This window comes from Nyctereutes procyonoides, unplaced genomic scaffold (assembly GCF_905146905.1).
Source record: "Nyctereutes procyonoides isolate TBG_1078 unplaced genomic scaffold, NYPRO_anot_genome, whole genome shotgun sequence".
In the NCBI taxonomy this organism is placed as follows: domain Eukaryota; kingdom Metazoa; phylum Chordata; class Mammalia; order Carnivora; family Canidae; genus Nyctereutes; species Nyctereutes procyonoides.
In genome coordinates this window covers 28,966,136-28,982,698 of record NW_026575132.1, presented here as the reverse complement: position 1 = coordinate 28,982,698, position 16,563 = coordinate 28,966,136, and the positions used below count along the sequence as shown (strand labels likewise).

Below are 16,563 nucleotides of genomic sequence, written 5' to 3'. Positions count from 1 at the left end.
ATGAAGGACAACACAACTTCCAAATCCTCTCCCAGGGCTCCACCTTCCCAGCACCTGCGCAGTTCACCATTGTGGAAGCTTCACATTGTCCAGGAGTTTCTATCTCTTGGCCCCCTGCACTCCACATAGGAGGTTGAGGGGTGAGGCTATAGACTCTAATCGACTCTAATCTCTCTAATCGCTGGGTCTTTCTAGTGACAAGTCCCATCCTGAGGCTATCTTGAGACCCCCACCCTAAACTGCTTCATTAGCATCAACTCAGGCGGAAGCATTTACAAGTAACAAAAGACTCAAGGTTCAGGAACTTCCAAGGGTCTCAGGAGCTCTATGTCTGTAGTGGGGACCAAGACCAACCGTATTTTTGTATTATACCACAGGATTCTATTGCCATTCTCTATATTGGCAGTTTAAGTGGGAGGGAAAGGTGTGATCATGTCAGTATATGTTTAAAAAGAAGAAGTATTTAAGGAAAATAAATGTCAATTATTAACTTTAAAAGGAACGCCTTACTGAGCAACAAAAGAAAACTTCTTTAACTTAATAAAATATATCCGAAACCAACACCAAATATCATACTTAAAGGTACTTTCAGTATGGGATCCCTGGGTGGCGCAGCAGTTTGGCACCTGCCTTTGGCCCAGGGCGCGATCCTGGAGACTCGGGATCGAATCCCACGTCGGGCTCCCGGTGCATGGAGCCTGCTTCTCCCTCTGCCTGTGTCCCTGCCTCTCTCTCTCTCTCTCTCTCTCTGACTATCATAAATAAATAAAAATTAAAAAAAAAAAAGGTACTTTCAGTATTAAAGGCAAGGAGGCCAGTTGTAACCACCATCACTGTACATTGTTAAGAAGGCTCTAGCCACATGTAGTTAAGTATGGCTTGCCCAAATTGTGCTCTAAATGTAAAATATACATAGAATTACAAAGACTTAGTATGGAAAAAAGTATAAAACATGTAATTAAAAATTTTTATATTGATTATATGTTGAAATAATATCTTAGATACAAGCAGTCTCCCCACCCTTATCCCCAGTGGGCCTAATACCATAGATAGTACTGATCCCCGTCCACACAGTTTTCTCCTATTCATGCATACCTATGACAAAGCTTTGTTTATAAACTAGGCACAGTAAGATATTAAAAATGTCACAAGGTTAAAAAGAAAAACACAGGCCCAAACAGCATCACTGAAGCCAAACCACCATTTAAGGACTTAATACCTAATCTTACAGTTTCTACCTCTCCAAGAAATGTAGCCTCAATGGGTCAGTCAGGAATTTTCTGATCAGCATCAATGAGGTAACAGGTCACATGGGCTTTGTCCACACAGCCCCAAAAGAAGATGAGTTAATTTCCATATTAAGAACCCCTGCCACCCCTGCCGGGATCCCTGGGTGGCGCAGCGGTTTGGCGCCTGCCTTTGGCCCAGGGCGCGATCCTGAAGACCCGGGATCGAATTCCACGCCGGGCTCCCGGTGCATGGAGCCTGCTTCTCCCTCTGCCTGTGTCTCTGCCCTCTCTCTCTCTCTCTCTCTCTCTCTCTGTGGACTATCATAAATAAATAAAAATTAAAAAAAAAAGAACCCCTGCCGTTCCCACCCCATGATCTTGAAACAATCCTTTTCTTTTGTTAAGAACTTTCTCACCCACCCTCTTCCATTTTCTACACCCCCCCCCCATATCCGCTCCCCCTACTTACTAAATGGGATGCTGCCTGAGTCATGAATAGTTTAATAAAACCGATTAGGTCTTCAAATTTACTGGTAAAATTTTGTTTTTTAACTGCAATAACTAATAAAATAGAACAATTATAACAATATACTATAATAAAAGCTATGTTAACTGTACTAGAACTAAAATTAAAAACTTGATTTAGAAATGTGAATGTAGTCTCTCAAAACATTTCACTGTACTATACTCACCCTTCTTGTGATTACTTGATACTAATTCCGAAGTTTATCTAGAGGAAAATATTTTTTTTTAAGATTTGCTAATGAAACTTGAGAACAAGAATACTTAGTACATACCTGCCCTATCAGAGATCAAAACTAACACTGTTTTTTATCTCTAACTGATCTCTAACTGTTGTGGTACAGAATTTTAAAACCAGAAAAACAGTCACGAGATTTTTATATTTGACAACAGGAGCACTTCAGATCAGTGGTCAAAAGATTATTCAATACATTAAGCAGCATTAAAGAAAACTCAGCTAAGCCAAAGGCCGGATTGAAGTCCAAGAAGGACGAGGAGCACATCAGTGAAGCCAACAATCAGCGTGGTAATAACCTCTCTTCCACAGCTCCCATGTCCCAAAGAGGATTTGTTCCCAAGTCTTTTTCTGATTATAAAACAACCTCCAGCACGATCATGGTAGCCTGCACAGCCCACATCGCCTGGCCTGCAACATCTGGGGAGAGAAGCACTGCTCCTGTCTATGTGATGCTGCTTCCCTCCCACCTCTACCCCCAGAGACTACGGCAAATGTGACACCCACAGGGATCCAGCAGCCTATGACGTAGGAGGCCTGTACCAAAAATATAGACATGATGATCCAATAATATCCTCTCCCGAACTTAGACCTGGGCTTGAATTAGAAGAATCTAGGAGAATTAAAAGAAGCTACAAAGACTACCAACGCAAATTGGTCCTTGGAGATTCAGTTGAAGCCTCTATGGAAGGTCCTGCCTGGTGCCACAGAGCTGAATCAACCCCTCAGTGCTGACTCCTCCCTCCACTCCCATCTAAGGCAGAGGCAAGAACAAGCCAAGAATGAGGAATCTCAAGGAGCCTGACAGATACAGCACAGGAAAATAGGAGGGAAGTTAGAAGTGAAAATGAAAAACAGAAACATGTAGCAGACAGAATGAGATTGCTTTTTAAGCAAAGCAGTTGACCAAATTTGTTTTTTCCTAACGTTTACTTGGGTTATCCCAGAAAAGAAACCAGAAAGGATTCCAGGCATGTAGTTATTAAAATAACTCAAATGAACGATGAAGAGATCCAGAGGTTAGGGCACTACTTACAGAAGAAGCAGGACCAACTGTAGAGACTTCAAGGTAAAACCAATAGGACACAGGGAAATGTTAAGACTAATCTATGAAAATCAGTATCAACATTTCTAGACGGTTGGGTATCTTGTTATAGATATGAAGAATGTAAGAGGAAGAATAGAAACATGGGGGGGGGGTGTATACGGATAGGGATGGATATTAAGTTTGTGGGAATAACCAGAAGAGATACTCAAGATATTGTCAGAAATACAGCACTGGGCCTCCCAACAGAGCTGTGGATGCAGATTTTAGAACCATCACTGACCCTATTCCTATTAAGAGTCAAAACCATGGAATCCTTCAAAAACAGTATATTCACTTCAAAAAGATTAAGGACAGACACTACAAAAGCCAGTTAGAAAGGTAAGGAAACCAAGAACTGTGCCCTAGAAACCAACAGATAATGAAGGTCGATGAGGACACTGTCAGGAGTGTTAAAGGCTTTAAAAAGGCAACAAGTAGTCATGATATTAAAGTTCAAGAACCTGGCCTGGCCTGAGACAACCTATCACACCTTCCTATCTTCTTTATCAGGAAATTTCTAAATTATATCTGTATATATCACTCAGCCAGCTATTCAAATGCATATTTTACCAGCAGGAAGTCTACACTTTCAGCATTCCTGAGCTCACACTAATAAGCACACAATGGTCATTTTGTGTCAGGTTATTGGCCTTCCAAAATTTTTTCAGTGCTATGTTCAAATCTTTCCCCTTGATTTAATGAACACTATCTCGTGTCCTTTACTGTGCAGGGATGCAAGGACCGATTCATTCAACAAAATAGGAGTTATCTTCTATATACTGGGTATAAATAAAATACAAATATACTTGTCCTCACAGAGCTCTTTTCCAGGGGAGGAATACATTAAACATACCCCTTGAGGAGCCCAAAAGAAACACATCTAACAAGGTAACACATTATCTCATAAAGCCAATTTAAAATTAATAGTAAGAAACACAAAGCTATAATTAATCACCTATAGTTAACATGTCTGTCTGCTGGCATCACACAATATAAACAAACATTAGTAACTTAAACATACATACAGTCAGCTCTCAGTTATCTGGAGGCTAACTATCCATGCATCAAGAGCAATTCTCTAATACTGACTCAGGTTTCTGGGTTATATATCAACCAAATTTCTAACATGTAATCTTCTAATACATGATATAGTGTAAAAATACACGGTTTAAGACTTTTACAAACTAACCCAAGTCATCACACATGCCAGTTTCACTATGTCCCCCATTTTTCAAATGAACTTGTAGACATGCTCCCTACATCTAACACCTCTGAATCCATTTCCCAGAACCAACTAACCCAAGCTCTTCAAACTCATTCCATACTCCATTCATCTCTAAAGTTTCCCCCAAACTAATAAGCCTCCAAGGAGGGCCTAGCTTTTTATCTAGGAGCCCAGTCTCTAAACTTTAAGAATTATAACAAGCCCCTTGTGGCAAAAACTACTGGTATTCCAAACATGTCTACCCTTAATATTGTCTATATGTACTGTGATCCTAGCATACTGCAAACACTACGAATCATGCAGAAAATATGGAAATTTTAGAAAGAAATAAAGTTTCTAACATTCCTTCCCGTACCCTAGAGATGGGCTGCATACACACTTGGGAGTATAAGTACCCTACGAGGCCAACCTCACCCTTATCCTAAAGAAACCAAAGCTCAGAGGTTAAGGAATTTGCTCTGGTCACAAAACTAAAACAGTGGAACTAGATTTGGGGATTCAAGTAACAGAGTGGTCACAAAGCCCAAGTCCTTCGTCACTCCTCTCTACTCCTTCCTCACACGTGGGGTCCCATAAGCTCCCTCCTTGACATCACCCCACTCCCAGCCAACTATGACCTCCCACCACCTTCCCACCTCAAGATGCTACTGGATAGAACAGGTATGCCTTTTATGCCTTAGAAAAGTGATATACAAACTAAACACTTTGAATTTCTAAGAAGAGTGCTGTTCTGTCAAAATAAGGATCAGTCTACAAAGACTGGCCTATTTCAGGGTAAACAATGAATACAAATTCTCAGACTCTAGCACACTAGCAATATGGAAAATTATAATACAAAAGGAAAATGACTCAGGATATGTAAAAATAGTATGTAAAATATGTAGATATGTAAAAATAATAATAATGACCAATGTGGTTGTGGTCCATGTGGTATAATTTCAATTAATGTGAATTCTATTTATGTTAAAATTATATCATACACAGTTCTAATATTAATTAATTGTAGTTCATTCTAGTCTTCTGTGGAACTAAAACTCCGTATTTCATCTTAGAAGTCAACATGAGGTATCAAGCCCAGAGATCAAATCAGTCTCAAATGGGAAGAGAGGAATTTCTGGTTATTTTAGTGTTACAGTAAAAAACCTAAAGTCAAGAATCAGAATGAGGAATACTGCAAATCCTGATAAAAGAAAAAGAAAGAAAGAAAGAAAGAAAGAAAGAAAGAAAGAAAGAAAGAAAGAAAGAAAGAAAGAAAGAACTTCTGTGGTTGAAGGAGAACTTTTTAATAATGTTGGCCAGGGTGTTATTGAAATTTTACAACCCAGAAACATCAATGCAGAAAAACGACCTAAAACATATCTACAAAATCAATTTAGAACTAAAATAATATTCAAAAAGTTAAGAACTATTTCAGCAGTGCAGTTAGTATCTAATAAAACTCATGCAAACACCCCAATTGTGAATCCCAAGTAGTAAACACATAAAATGAACACACAGAATGAAATGCACAAAGCTAATAAAGTTTCAAAGGAACTGAAGAAATACAGCATAGATAACAAAAATCCTGAGGCAAGTAAAAGGAAGCAGAAAGGAAGGTAAAAGAAAAAACACTGGTGGAGCAGCAGATGGTAACACTACTGAGCAAGAAAGGATTCTAGACAAGGAAACAACTCCAGAAAGGCTAGATGGTGTGGAGACTGCCCCAGCGCCAGGCTCGGCAGGGGCAGGGCCACCCCAAGTCACCAAGGCAGGCTGGAAACAACTTGGGCTGGATCCCAAATACTCTTCCTCTAACAACTCAGAACTCACATGGTTCTCTCCACTTGCTGGCTGCTCAGTCCCTTTCTACTCCTAGAAACTTCCATTCATTCAAAAATTACCTTCTGAATTGAAGGAATCAAATGAGTTTATACAAGTCCTTAACAGTCTCTGTTCTCCAGGCCTCTGTTATTTGCTTGCCCTCTGGGAGGTGATTTGTCCTCCCTGCTTCCCTAGACCCCCTAACTCCTGTGGGGAATGCCTCAATTTTATCTGTCGGGCCTGCTCTTGGCAACTGCTCTGGACATCCCATTTGAGTACATTTCTCAAACACAACTCCGTCTTCAAATCCAACTCCTGTCTCCTTTTGCTCCTGGTCACCCTGGCCAAACATGACCATTCTGTCCTCTGTATCGCTCACTCAACATTAACCACATCTTGTAAGTATCTTCCCATAGATTGAACATTCTTGTCCTTAAGAAACTAAGACTTCCTACTCCCCCTTAAATAATGTACACTTTTATTATAGGATGAGTTCCCTCACACATCAGATTCAGAATACCTCATTACTGCTCAGCAAAAAACGGCTTCTGGAGGACGGAGAAAAACAAAACAAAACACAAAAAGACACAAGGAAGCCCGTGGGAGTGACAAACATGTCAATTACCTTGGTTGTGATGACGCTGCACAGGTGTATGCAGGAACAAACTCAACTGTCTACATTAAATATGTGCAGATTCTTTCATTAAAGAGCAGAGAAAGGAAGGAGGAAGAAAGGTAGAACAAAGAAGAAAATGGGGGGGTGGATAGAGGAGGCAGAGAAATGACGCAAGCAACCAACACAGAAGGTCACCTGTGTACCCTAAACTACCATCTGCTGTCTCCCTCAATGCTCATGATAACTTCATGAGAAGAGAATTAAAATATTTATGTTAAAGAAACTGAAATGAAAGGCTTAGAAAAGTTAAAGAACCAGCTCAAATTTACACACAGCAAGCTTTATACACATGGTTGGCATGATTCCTTCTCCACTCAACAGCAGAGAGCTGATGATACAGGATAATTAGTGTGTGTAGGAATGCTACCTGAATCATTATCAAGGTCTTATTACAAAAGGTATGTATAACAAGAGGAAACTCTTGAATGAGAGTTTCTTGAATGAGAGGAAGTTACTTGAATGAGAAGTATACCATGTCAAACTACTTTCAATGTCTTTTATATACATTTCCAGTTAATTAAAGCACAAGATAAATCCTAAATTGCTGATGTCAAAATATAACAAACTGGCAAATGTCTCTCAATTTTCCACAATTCACACTATCCCTTCCCCATCTCCTAATAAGCCAATACAACACATCAGACATTTCTTTGAAGTGTATTTGTAAAGCACCATAATAATGGTGCTTCAGAAGGCAACAAGAAAACTAGACTTAGAATACATTCCATACTCTGAAATAAATAAAATAGTTAATATTTATTGATTATTGACTACATGCAGACACTTACCTCACATAATCCTTTATAAGGATCTACCGGTATACTCCATTACGATCTCTATTTTATAAAAGAAACTGAATCAACAGAGGTGCTAAACAGGCGAAGGCCAATAGCGATTAAGTAAACCCGGAACAGCGGTTTAGCGCCACCTTCAGTCCAGGGCCTTATCCTGGAGACCCGGGATCGGGTCCCATGTCGGGCTCCCTGTATGGGGCCTGCTTTTCTTTCTCTCTCTTTCTCTCATGAATAAATAAATAAGACCTTAAAAAAAAAAAAAAAAAAGTAAACCCAGAACTCAAATTCAAGCCATCTTCACTCCAAGTCCATATTCCCTAGTCACCAAATTACAGTGGCAATAGGTACATTTTAGAGAAAAATTATGAAACAAGTACTAAAATACAGAACTGGCTTAATCAAAAGTAGAACTGATAAAAATCTCTCAAGAGGAAGGGCACGAGGAATTATCCCTACAGTCATTATTGGAATTTAAAATGAAATGATATTAGGTATATATCTGCAGAATTGCCTGAGAACAAAAACAGAAATAAAAACGAAGAAAGTCAAACAAGATTAATTAAAAGTTACTAAAAAGAACTTTAGAGGAAAAGCACCCACTGTGGTTTGTACAACTAAGACGGAAGGAGAAGTACCTTAAGTCAAATAAGGACAAGATTAGAGGACACCTGAACTAGGAATGTACAAAGAAAAAGGAGCACAGGGAGGACTCCAGGGTAAAAAATGGGATTAAAGGGACGCGGGGGGGTGGGGGGCTGGCTGGCTCCGTGGTTGAGCATCTGCCTTGGGCTCAGGGAGTGATCCCGGGGTCCTGGGATCGAGTCCTGCCTGCATCAAGCTCCCTGGCAGGGAGCCTGCTTCTCCCTCTGCCCGTATCTCTGCTTCTCTCTCAGTCTTTCATGAATAGATAAATAAAATCTTTTTTTTTAATTTTTTTTATTTATTTATGATAGTCACACAGAGAGAGCGAGAGAGGCAGAGACACAGGCAGAGGGAGAAGCAGGCTCCATGAACCGGGAGCCCGACGTGGGATTCGATCCTGGGTCTCCAGGATCGCGCCCTGGGCCAAAGGCAGGTGCTAAACCGCTGCGCCACCCAGGGATCCCTAAAAAAAAAAAAAAAAAATGGAATTAGACGAAGAATGGTGTTCAGGAACACTTATGCTAATACTCATAATGCCAACAACAGTAAACAGCCTAAAGGCCTACCACCAGAGCAAAGGGCAAATAAAATGTGGTCTAGTCCTAAAATGCAATACCATGTCACAGTGAAAATAAATGAGCTAAACAGACATGTACATACCCACTTTGATGAAACTCATTGAGGAAACCACAATGATTAAGTGATAAGGAGTGAAAAACTGTATGCTGCACAATCCTACAATACTATCTATCTGCAAGTTTTTTTTTTGTTTTTGTTTTTTATGATAGTCACACACAGAGAGAGAGAGAGAGAGGCAGAGACACAGGCAGAGGGAGAAGCAGGCTCCATGCACTGGGAACCCGATGTAGGATTCAATCCCGGGTCTCCAGGATCGCGCCCTGGGCCAAAGGCAGGCACCAAACCGCTGCGCCACCCAGGGATCCCATATCTGCAAGTTTAAAATCACATAAAGTGAACAGTAAAACTGCGGACAGTAAAATTGTAGAGAAATGCCTACAAGTAATAAAATTCAGATCAACGAATTCACAGTAGTGGTTAACTGGACGATTTGGGGGCAGGGAGTGGGTTTAACTGGATTAAATATTATAAAATATTTTTCATACAGAAAGACATACAGAAAGCATATCTATTATTTTAACAGAAAGAAAATGAAGAAAATGATATTAGTAGATTATAGCATCCCAAATTGCTTTATATCCCCGATGCAAAAAATTCTAACATGGCAATGATACTGAGCCCTGAAGGAATGTTAAAGGAAGATGTGACCTTAAGTATTCACATTCAAGTACAAGAAGAAAACTCTAAACTACCTCCACTTAGGTTGTTACTCTCTATGTCCCCCTGTAAAGGAGGGCTTTGGGGGGCAGTAAACTACGTGTAATTAAAAGAGATAAACATTGTCCCTGCTCCTTTCCTGGTATAATCCTGTCTTCAGCGCTCAGTAAGATCTCAAGCCAAACTGTCGCCCCAGACAGGAGGTGCACGGCCTGCGCTAAGGACATGGACTCTGGAACCCAACTGCCTGAGCTGAGATCCAGCACACGCTTAGGCAAGTCGCTTTAGATCTCCTGTGCCTCAATTTCTCATCTGTGAAATAAGAATGGTTGGGAAAAAAATAAATATATATATATTAAAAGTGACAAGAAAATTGCAGCAGCACCTGACCAGAGGAAGTACTGTATAGGTGTTGGCTATCAGCCTTATTCCAAAGACCATTAGTTTAGAAGAAGAAAAACTAGGCTTTGTACCAGAAGAGTGTAACTGTGATTTCTTCCTACGTAGGGGACAGAAAAATGAACAGCTTTTCCCCTCTTGAACAACATTAGGATAGCAAGAGAAGCGTTTTTAATTTTTCTAATATTCTTTGATATTATTATAACATCACCAATGTATACATATTTGTAGACATACACACCCAGACCAAATTCAAAGTCAAACACTCTATTCCTTGGCTCCCTTGTTGCTGTCAGCCCAACGCATTCTGGGAAACCGGGCTATCCTCGCCACCAGGTCTCCCCTTTTCCCTCCTCTGCTCTGTCTGTACTGATTACTCCACACTGCAATACACCTGCTCTCAGACCTTCTCTGCCTACACCATATAACGTCCGTACACTTTTCCTTCCATGAACCATGAGGAAGTCTGAGAACAGACTACCAATCATTTTCAAATTCCCAGTGTCTTGCAAGACAGGCACCAAATAAATCTATGAATGAATAAAGCATTGTCCCTGTATATCTTACAACAAATATCTTCACAAACAAGTGGAAACCTGTAATTGGAGGTGGTTTATCCAAAAGGTTATTCAGGTATCTTCAGTGCTATTTAAGAATTAGCAGATCATGGGCAGCCCGGGTGGCTCAGCGGTTTAGCACCGCCTTCAGCCCACGGTGTGATCCTGAAGACGGGGGATCGAATCCCAGGTCGGGCTCCCTGCACGGGGCCTGCTTCTCCCTCTGCCTGTGTCTCTGCCTCTCTCTCTTTCTGTGTGTGTGTGTGTGTGTGTGTGTGTGTGTGTGTGTGTCTCACGAATAAATAAATAAAATATCTTAAAAAGATAAAAAATTAAAAAAAAAAGAATTAGCAGATCAGTTGAACCCACTGAATCATCCACCAATTCTTTATCCCTCAGAGTGGGAAACCTTAGTAGAAGTAAACATAGTCCAGTAAAAACAGAAGCTAAACTTTTAAATAAAAAGAACTAAGTCGTTTAAAATGTCAGGGAAGTAGTCTAAAAACTTTCTTATGAAACTAAAAATAGCATGTAGAAGAAATCACAAGATTTAATGTTTATAATGTCTCCTTTTTCAGGAGAAAAACAATAATCACAAGACAAATGAAAGTATATACCCTATTAAGGTAGATGAAATCAACGCTAAATCACATATTAAATCAATTTCACACAATGCCTCCATAGGGAGGTTTTGTAAAGACCGTATCAGTGAGCTAAAACTGGACTTGATTTTTCTTGGCAATTTTTTTGGAAATGCCAGGGTTCGAGGATAAAGTAATGATTAGTATCAGATCAGTTACAGACCTGTCTAGGGTCACTACAGAAGAGGGGCCCACCTTCCAGCTAAGGCACAGGCCTCACTGGGATCCCACCCCCTCCCATCTATCTTTTCAGGAACTTTGCACAAATAAGCGAACACTTTTCTCATCTGTATCCAACTTCTCCATTTCAAAGAACACCCACATCCCCATCAGCATTTAAACTTAAATGATAAAATCAAAACCCTTAGAAAATGTCCTGTCTTGCCATCTCCATTTCCTTCACCTTCTGGTCGCTTCTGCTCTCCACCTCATCCCTACCAGCAATGTGGGTGTGAAAGGGAATCCGTGACCCGGAGTAGCTAAATCCTTAGGATGTTACTCAACTTCCCTCCCACAGGAGCTTCCTCATTGGCTACAGGGATACAGCTCCCAGGGGGCTATGCCCCCACTTCCCCAGGCCTCTCAGCCCCCCTCTTCCCAGCTCCATTCCAGGCCTCCTCCACTTCTCATTCCCGGGTAATCCCACAGCAAGCCCAGGGGTCTACACCACCTCTATACTGGTGGCTCCAATCACTGGATGTCTTCTCCCAACCATTAATCACCATGTCTGACAATTTTACCTCCAAATTTCCTTCTCAATATTTCTGCTGGTGATATAAGGCTCTTAAGAGGATCAAATGGGCTAACATGGTATTACTTTGAAAAAGTAGGGGGGACGGGGCATGACTTCAGTCTGAGTATTAATATTCATTACATTTAAATCTCCTTGAAAACAAGGACTTTGTCAAATTCACCTTTTTATTTATTCCACATGGTACACCTAGCAGTGCTTTGCATGCAGATGGCATTCAGTAAAAGTACGGCAATGAATTATTTGTATTGACTTAATACACATTCGACTGAAATATTCATATACTCAACGGCTTGTATTTCCCAAACCACATAATCACTTTGTCTCCTAAGAGGCAAGAATTTTAAGTGTAAACCACCCTGGATACCTTTGATAATTATGATGCTGTTTAAGTTAGGAAAACCTATCACCTTTTTTGGCCTGGCTTTCCTGAAAACACCCAAATCTTACCAAGTCCAAAGCTTACGTAAAGATTCCGGATTCCCAAATGTTCGTGTTCCAAAGGGAAAATTTAAGTGTCACAGAACAGTTAGGCTGTAAGGCAGAATGACTGCTTCAAAAGTTCTATCTCATTTTTGTATCTTGTAATGTGAGCTACAGTGATATTCTGGGTAGGAGCAGACACCATGAAACGAACAGAACATTACTGTTCAAAAGTTCTCAAACTCTTGCATTAGGTACATTTAATTACAGACTCATAATGCAAGGCTGTAAAATCGCACCGTATCAACTCAAAAACTCCCTACCTTCCACAACCCTCATTATAATCTTTACTCATACACTTTTCCTTCATTGCATTTCTCGTAATTTGTAATTATATATTTGTCTGTATCATGATTTGCTTCCTATCTGTTTCCTCCGTGAGGGCAAGGATCACACCAATCCCGTTCACCACTCTACTCCCAGCACCTTACATGGTACCTAAAATACAACATGAGCTAAAAGGCTCTAGCTGAGCAATTAATTGAATGAGGAATGGAAATAGTCATTTAAGCAGAACCAGACAGCAGGGAGGCACATAAGCAATGAGAAAGATCCTGAGGCTTTAAGATCTGACTCTCCACGACCCAGCCCCCTCCCCGAAACACCAGACACGGCATGATTTTTGCTCCTAATTCATCCATCCTTCATTTCTTCCAACCCTTTTCCTTCCTTCTTTCCTTCAAGAAGGACATTGCAGGGATCCCTGGGTGGCGCAGCGGTTTGGTGCCTGCCTTTGGCCCGGGGCGCGATCCTGGAGACCCGGGATCGAGTCCCACGTCGGGCTCCCTGCGTGGAGCCTGCTTCTCCCTCTGCCTGTGTGTGTGTGACTATCATAAATAAATAAAAATCTAAAAAAAAAAGAAGGGCATTTCAGACTCAAAGACTATTTCAGCTTTAAATCCCGTCCAAACGCCTGAACAAATCCAGCATCGGAGACCCAAAAACATCAGGTGACTTGTCACCTTGACCCTTTCCTACAGGAGCACGGGAAGCGTGAAGAACCTGCCACGGTGACTACACAAGTCTTAGTCATCCCTAAGGGTACGAACTGCGGAGGAAGATGCCAGAAAACAAAAGAATAAAGTCTGAGCAAATGACCCCCGCCGTCTCCCAACACCTCCCAACACCGCTTCCCTCCCATCACCTCCTAACGCAGTCCTGGGGCCACTCGGCCACAACCTTCGGCTCCCAGGACTAACCTGGGGAAACCAAAGAAAGGTGGGGATAAGCACCAAAGAAGGTCACCATGAAGGAAGGTCAAACTACGGCTCTCCCGGCCCACCCGAGGGAAGGGCAAAAAAAAAAAACAAACAAAAACAAAAACCACGACTCGCGGCGGCAAGGCTTCAGCCGGCCACCACCGAGAGGCGGCAGGACATAGAGGTGCGGCTTCTCTCCCTCGCTGGGGTCCGGGGCGGGCTCACGCGTCCCAACCGCAGCTTCCGCAGCGAGGGCTGGAGCTGCTAACGGGGAAGGCGCCGGGCAGAGCCCTAATAAACGTCGACCGTTTGCCATTGTGCTCGGCCGTGACCGCTTTCGCGAGGCCCACTCCTGCCGCGGCGTCCATACGATTTCTGGGGACGCCGTCGTCCCCCTCCGTCGCTGAGGGGCCGCGTGGGCCAGACAGCTCGGGCGCATTTCCTCCGCGGGGGGACGGGCCAGGTACGCGCGTGTCGAGGATGCTCGCCCGGCACGCGGGCCGCCGCCTCCCCGCAGGCCGCCGCGCACAGCCCACTCGGGCGCCCCCGCCCGCCCCCGCCGCCCCCGCCGCCCCCGCCGCCGCCGCGCACCTTCCTCCCGCGGGCCGCGCCGCGCGGGGCTGCGAGCGCCCCCCCCCCCGCCCCGGGTCACGGGCGCCCCCCGCCCCCCCCGCGCCCAGGCCGCGCCGCCCCCGCCGCACTCACCGCGTCCTCCAGCGTCGGGCCCACGCAGGCCCGGCTGCGCCCCGCGAGCGCCCGCGCCCTCCCGGGGGCGCCCCGCCCCGCCGCTCCGCCCCAGCCCCAGCCAGCCCCAGCCCCAGCCGCCGCCCCAGCCGCGCCGCCACCACCGCAGCGTCGAGCCCGGCGCCGGCCGCCCAGCGTCTGTTGAGCCGACCCGCCCGGGACGCGCTCCCCCGGCCGGCGCTCGTTGCATATGCAGGGAGGCCGCCGCCCATTGGCCCGCGGGCGGTGGCGCGTGCGGGGCTGGGCCTATCCAAGCCCGGCCGGGAGCGCGGCGCGGCCGGCGGGGGCGGGGCGGGGTTACTACGGGTCGTGCGCGGAGCCGCCGCCGCCGCCGGGACGCAGCCGCCACGGGCGCGGGGCGGGGGGCGCGGGCTCTGCGGCCGCGACGGGTCCCCCCCCCCCGGGAGGGCGGGACCGGGGCGGGCAGGACCGCCCTTCCCCCCCCCCAAAAAAAAAATAACTAGAAACGCAGTAAACTGCGGAGATCGTGAAACAACATGCGCGGCATTGTCATCCTTCCCCGGTTCTCGCACACCTCGTCGAATTTTGTAAGACGAAACGATCTTCGGGGATGTCTGAAGCGAGAGGGCCTCGAAGATCCAAAGCAAATTCCTCTACTGTTCCTCAGGCTTTGGCTTCCCCTAACCCAGCAAAGAGCCATCTTCTCTAACGGCACGCACCGTTTATGCAAGACCGACGTTTGCTTTCAAAGGCTGAAGTTTACTCCAAACTCTTGTCTTTGGACATTCTTCTTCTGAATCTGAAAGTGTTTGTGTGTTTTTGAAGAGTTTATCCATTTTAAATACCACAAAAGGAAAAAAAAAAAAAAAGACACGAGTGCACGTACACCGCCTCCCCAAAGCAAACACATGCAAACCAAAACAGAAATGGCTAAAACAACTGCAGGGCTCCGTTGTGAAAAGATGACTTTTATTGCCCTAGTGGGAGGAGAGTTGGGCTTTTTCTTTTTTTTTTTTTTTTTTTAACCCAACAAAATATTTAGTTGGTCTGTGAACAAAGTTATAGCATTAAGTCAGATTTGAAACCACGGGAAATAAAACTGATTTGGAGGGTTCGGGTTTTTCTTCTTTTGTTGTTTTTAAGCAGTGAAGGAGCTAGAAATAGCTACTTGAATAGTAAATCTCTCTACCGTGCAGAACTTTTAAGTAGGTGAAAGGTGACGTTTCTGAGCCAGCCTCAGGCTAAAAGCAAGGGCGCACTTCCCCAGAGAATTTCTAAAATCACAGAAGGCGTCTGAACTTGAACTAGGTGGAGTGATGATGCACCGAGCAAAGAAAGCTCACCTTACCTTGGGCCCCAGGCCAATTCATCCACCTAAAGGAGTGGATGCCTGACTCAGCCAACCTGTTCTTCCACTAGAAAAGATATTCAGTGGCTGCTGGTCTATAGAAATGCTATCAAAGGGTAGACTCTTAAGGTGAATGGAATGCAGAATCATCTAAAAAGAGCCCCAGTCTTCTGCATGCAGAGGGAAGTAGAGTAGAAGTGGTAGTTCCAAAACCAGGAAAAGTCTCTAGGAAAATAGGTGATTTCCAACCGAGAAAAGCAAATATAAATATATATGTATGAACATATTTTTTTTTAAAAAGATTTTATTTCCTCGTGAGAGACACACAGGGAGAGAGGCAGAGACACAGGCAGAGGGAGAAGCAGGCCCCGTGCAGGGAACCGGAAGCGGGACTCAATCGGGGACCCCGGGGGGTCACGACCTGGGCTGAAGGCAGCCGCTCAACCGCCGGGCCCCCCCAGGGATCCCATGTACATACATATTTTAGGAAGACCAGTATTAGACCTTTTTTCCATCAATAAGCACAAAGTAGACTAGTGGAATTCATCAACATCTTAACGTCTATTCTTCATTATCTCTCTACATCTTATAAAATGTGTGTATCTACATACACATATATTACCTATTTCTATGAGAAAATATTCCTTGGAATTAAAATTCTAGGTTCTCATCTCGTTAGCTTTGGCTAAACAGAAACTTGATTTTTCTAGTCTCTAAAAAGTTCTACTTTTTATTTAAAAGTCATACTTTTTTTTTTTTTAAGGATTTATTTATTCATGAGAGAGACACAGAGACAGGGGCAGAGGGAGAAGCAGGCCCCATGCAGGGAACCCTGGCGGGTCTCCAGGATCACGCCCTGGGCTGAAGGCGGCGCTAAACCGCTGAGCCACCCGGGCTGCCCCTAAAGGTCCTACTTTTTAAATGTCCTATGGACACAGATGCCTTCCTTTTGGAAAGGTTTTCGGTACATTAGG

General features: G+C 43.8%; 1 protein-coding gene across 3 annotated transcripts in view; it reads right to left on the bottom strand.

Moving 5' to 3' along the window:
• ACSL3 (acyl-CoA synthetase long chain family member 3) overlaps positions 1 to 14,318 on the bottom strand; it is a 67,299-nt gene extending 52,981 nt beyond the window's left edge. For 2 of the 3 annotated variants that reach the window (XM_055345265.1, XM_055345263.1), the window contains exon 1: positions 14,242 to 14,318. The gene's annotated coding sequence lies outside the window, so the exon portion shown is untranslated. Of the gene's footprint in view, positions 1 to 7,562; positions 7,706 to 14,241 lie in introns of those variants that run through there. The other variant, XM_055345264.1, reaches the window with a different exon arrangement.
• Between the last annotated feature and the right edge of the window lie 2,245 nt (positions 14,319 to 16,563).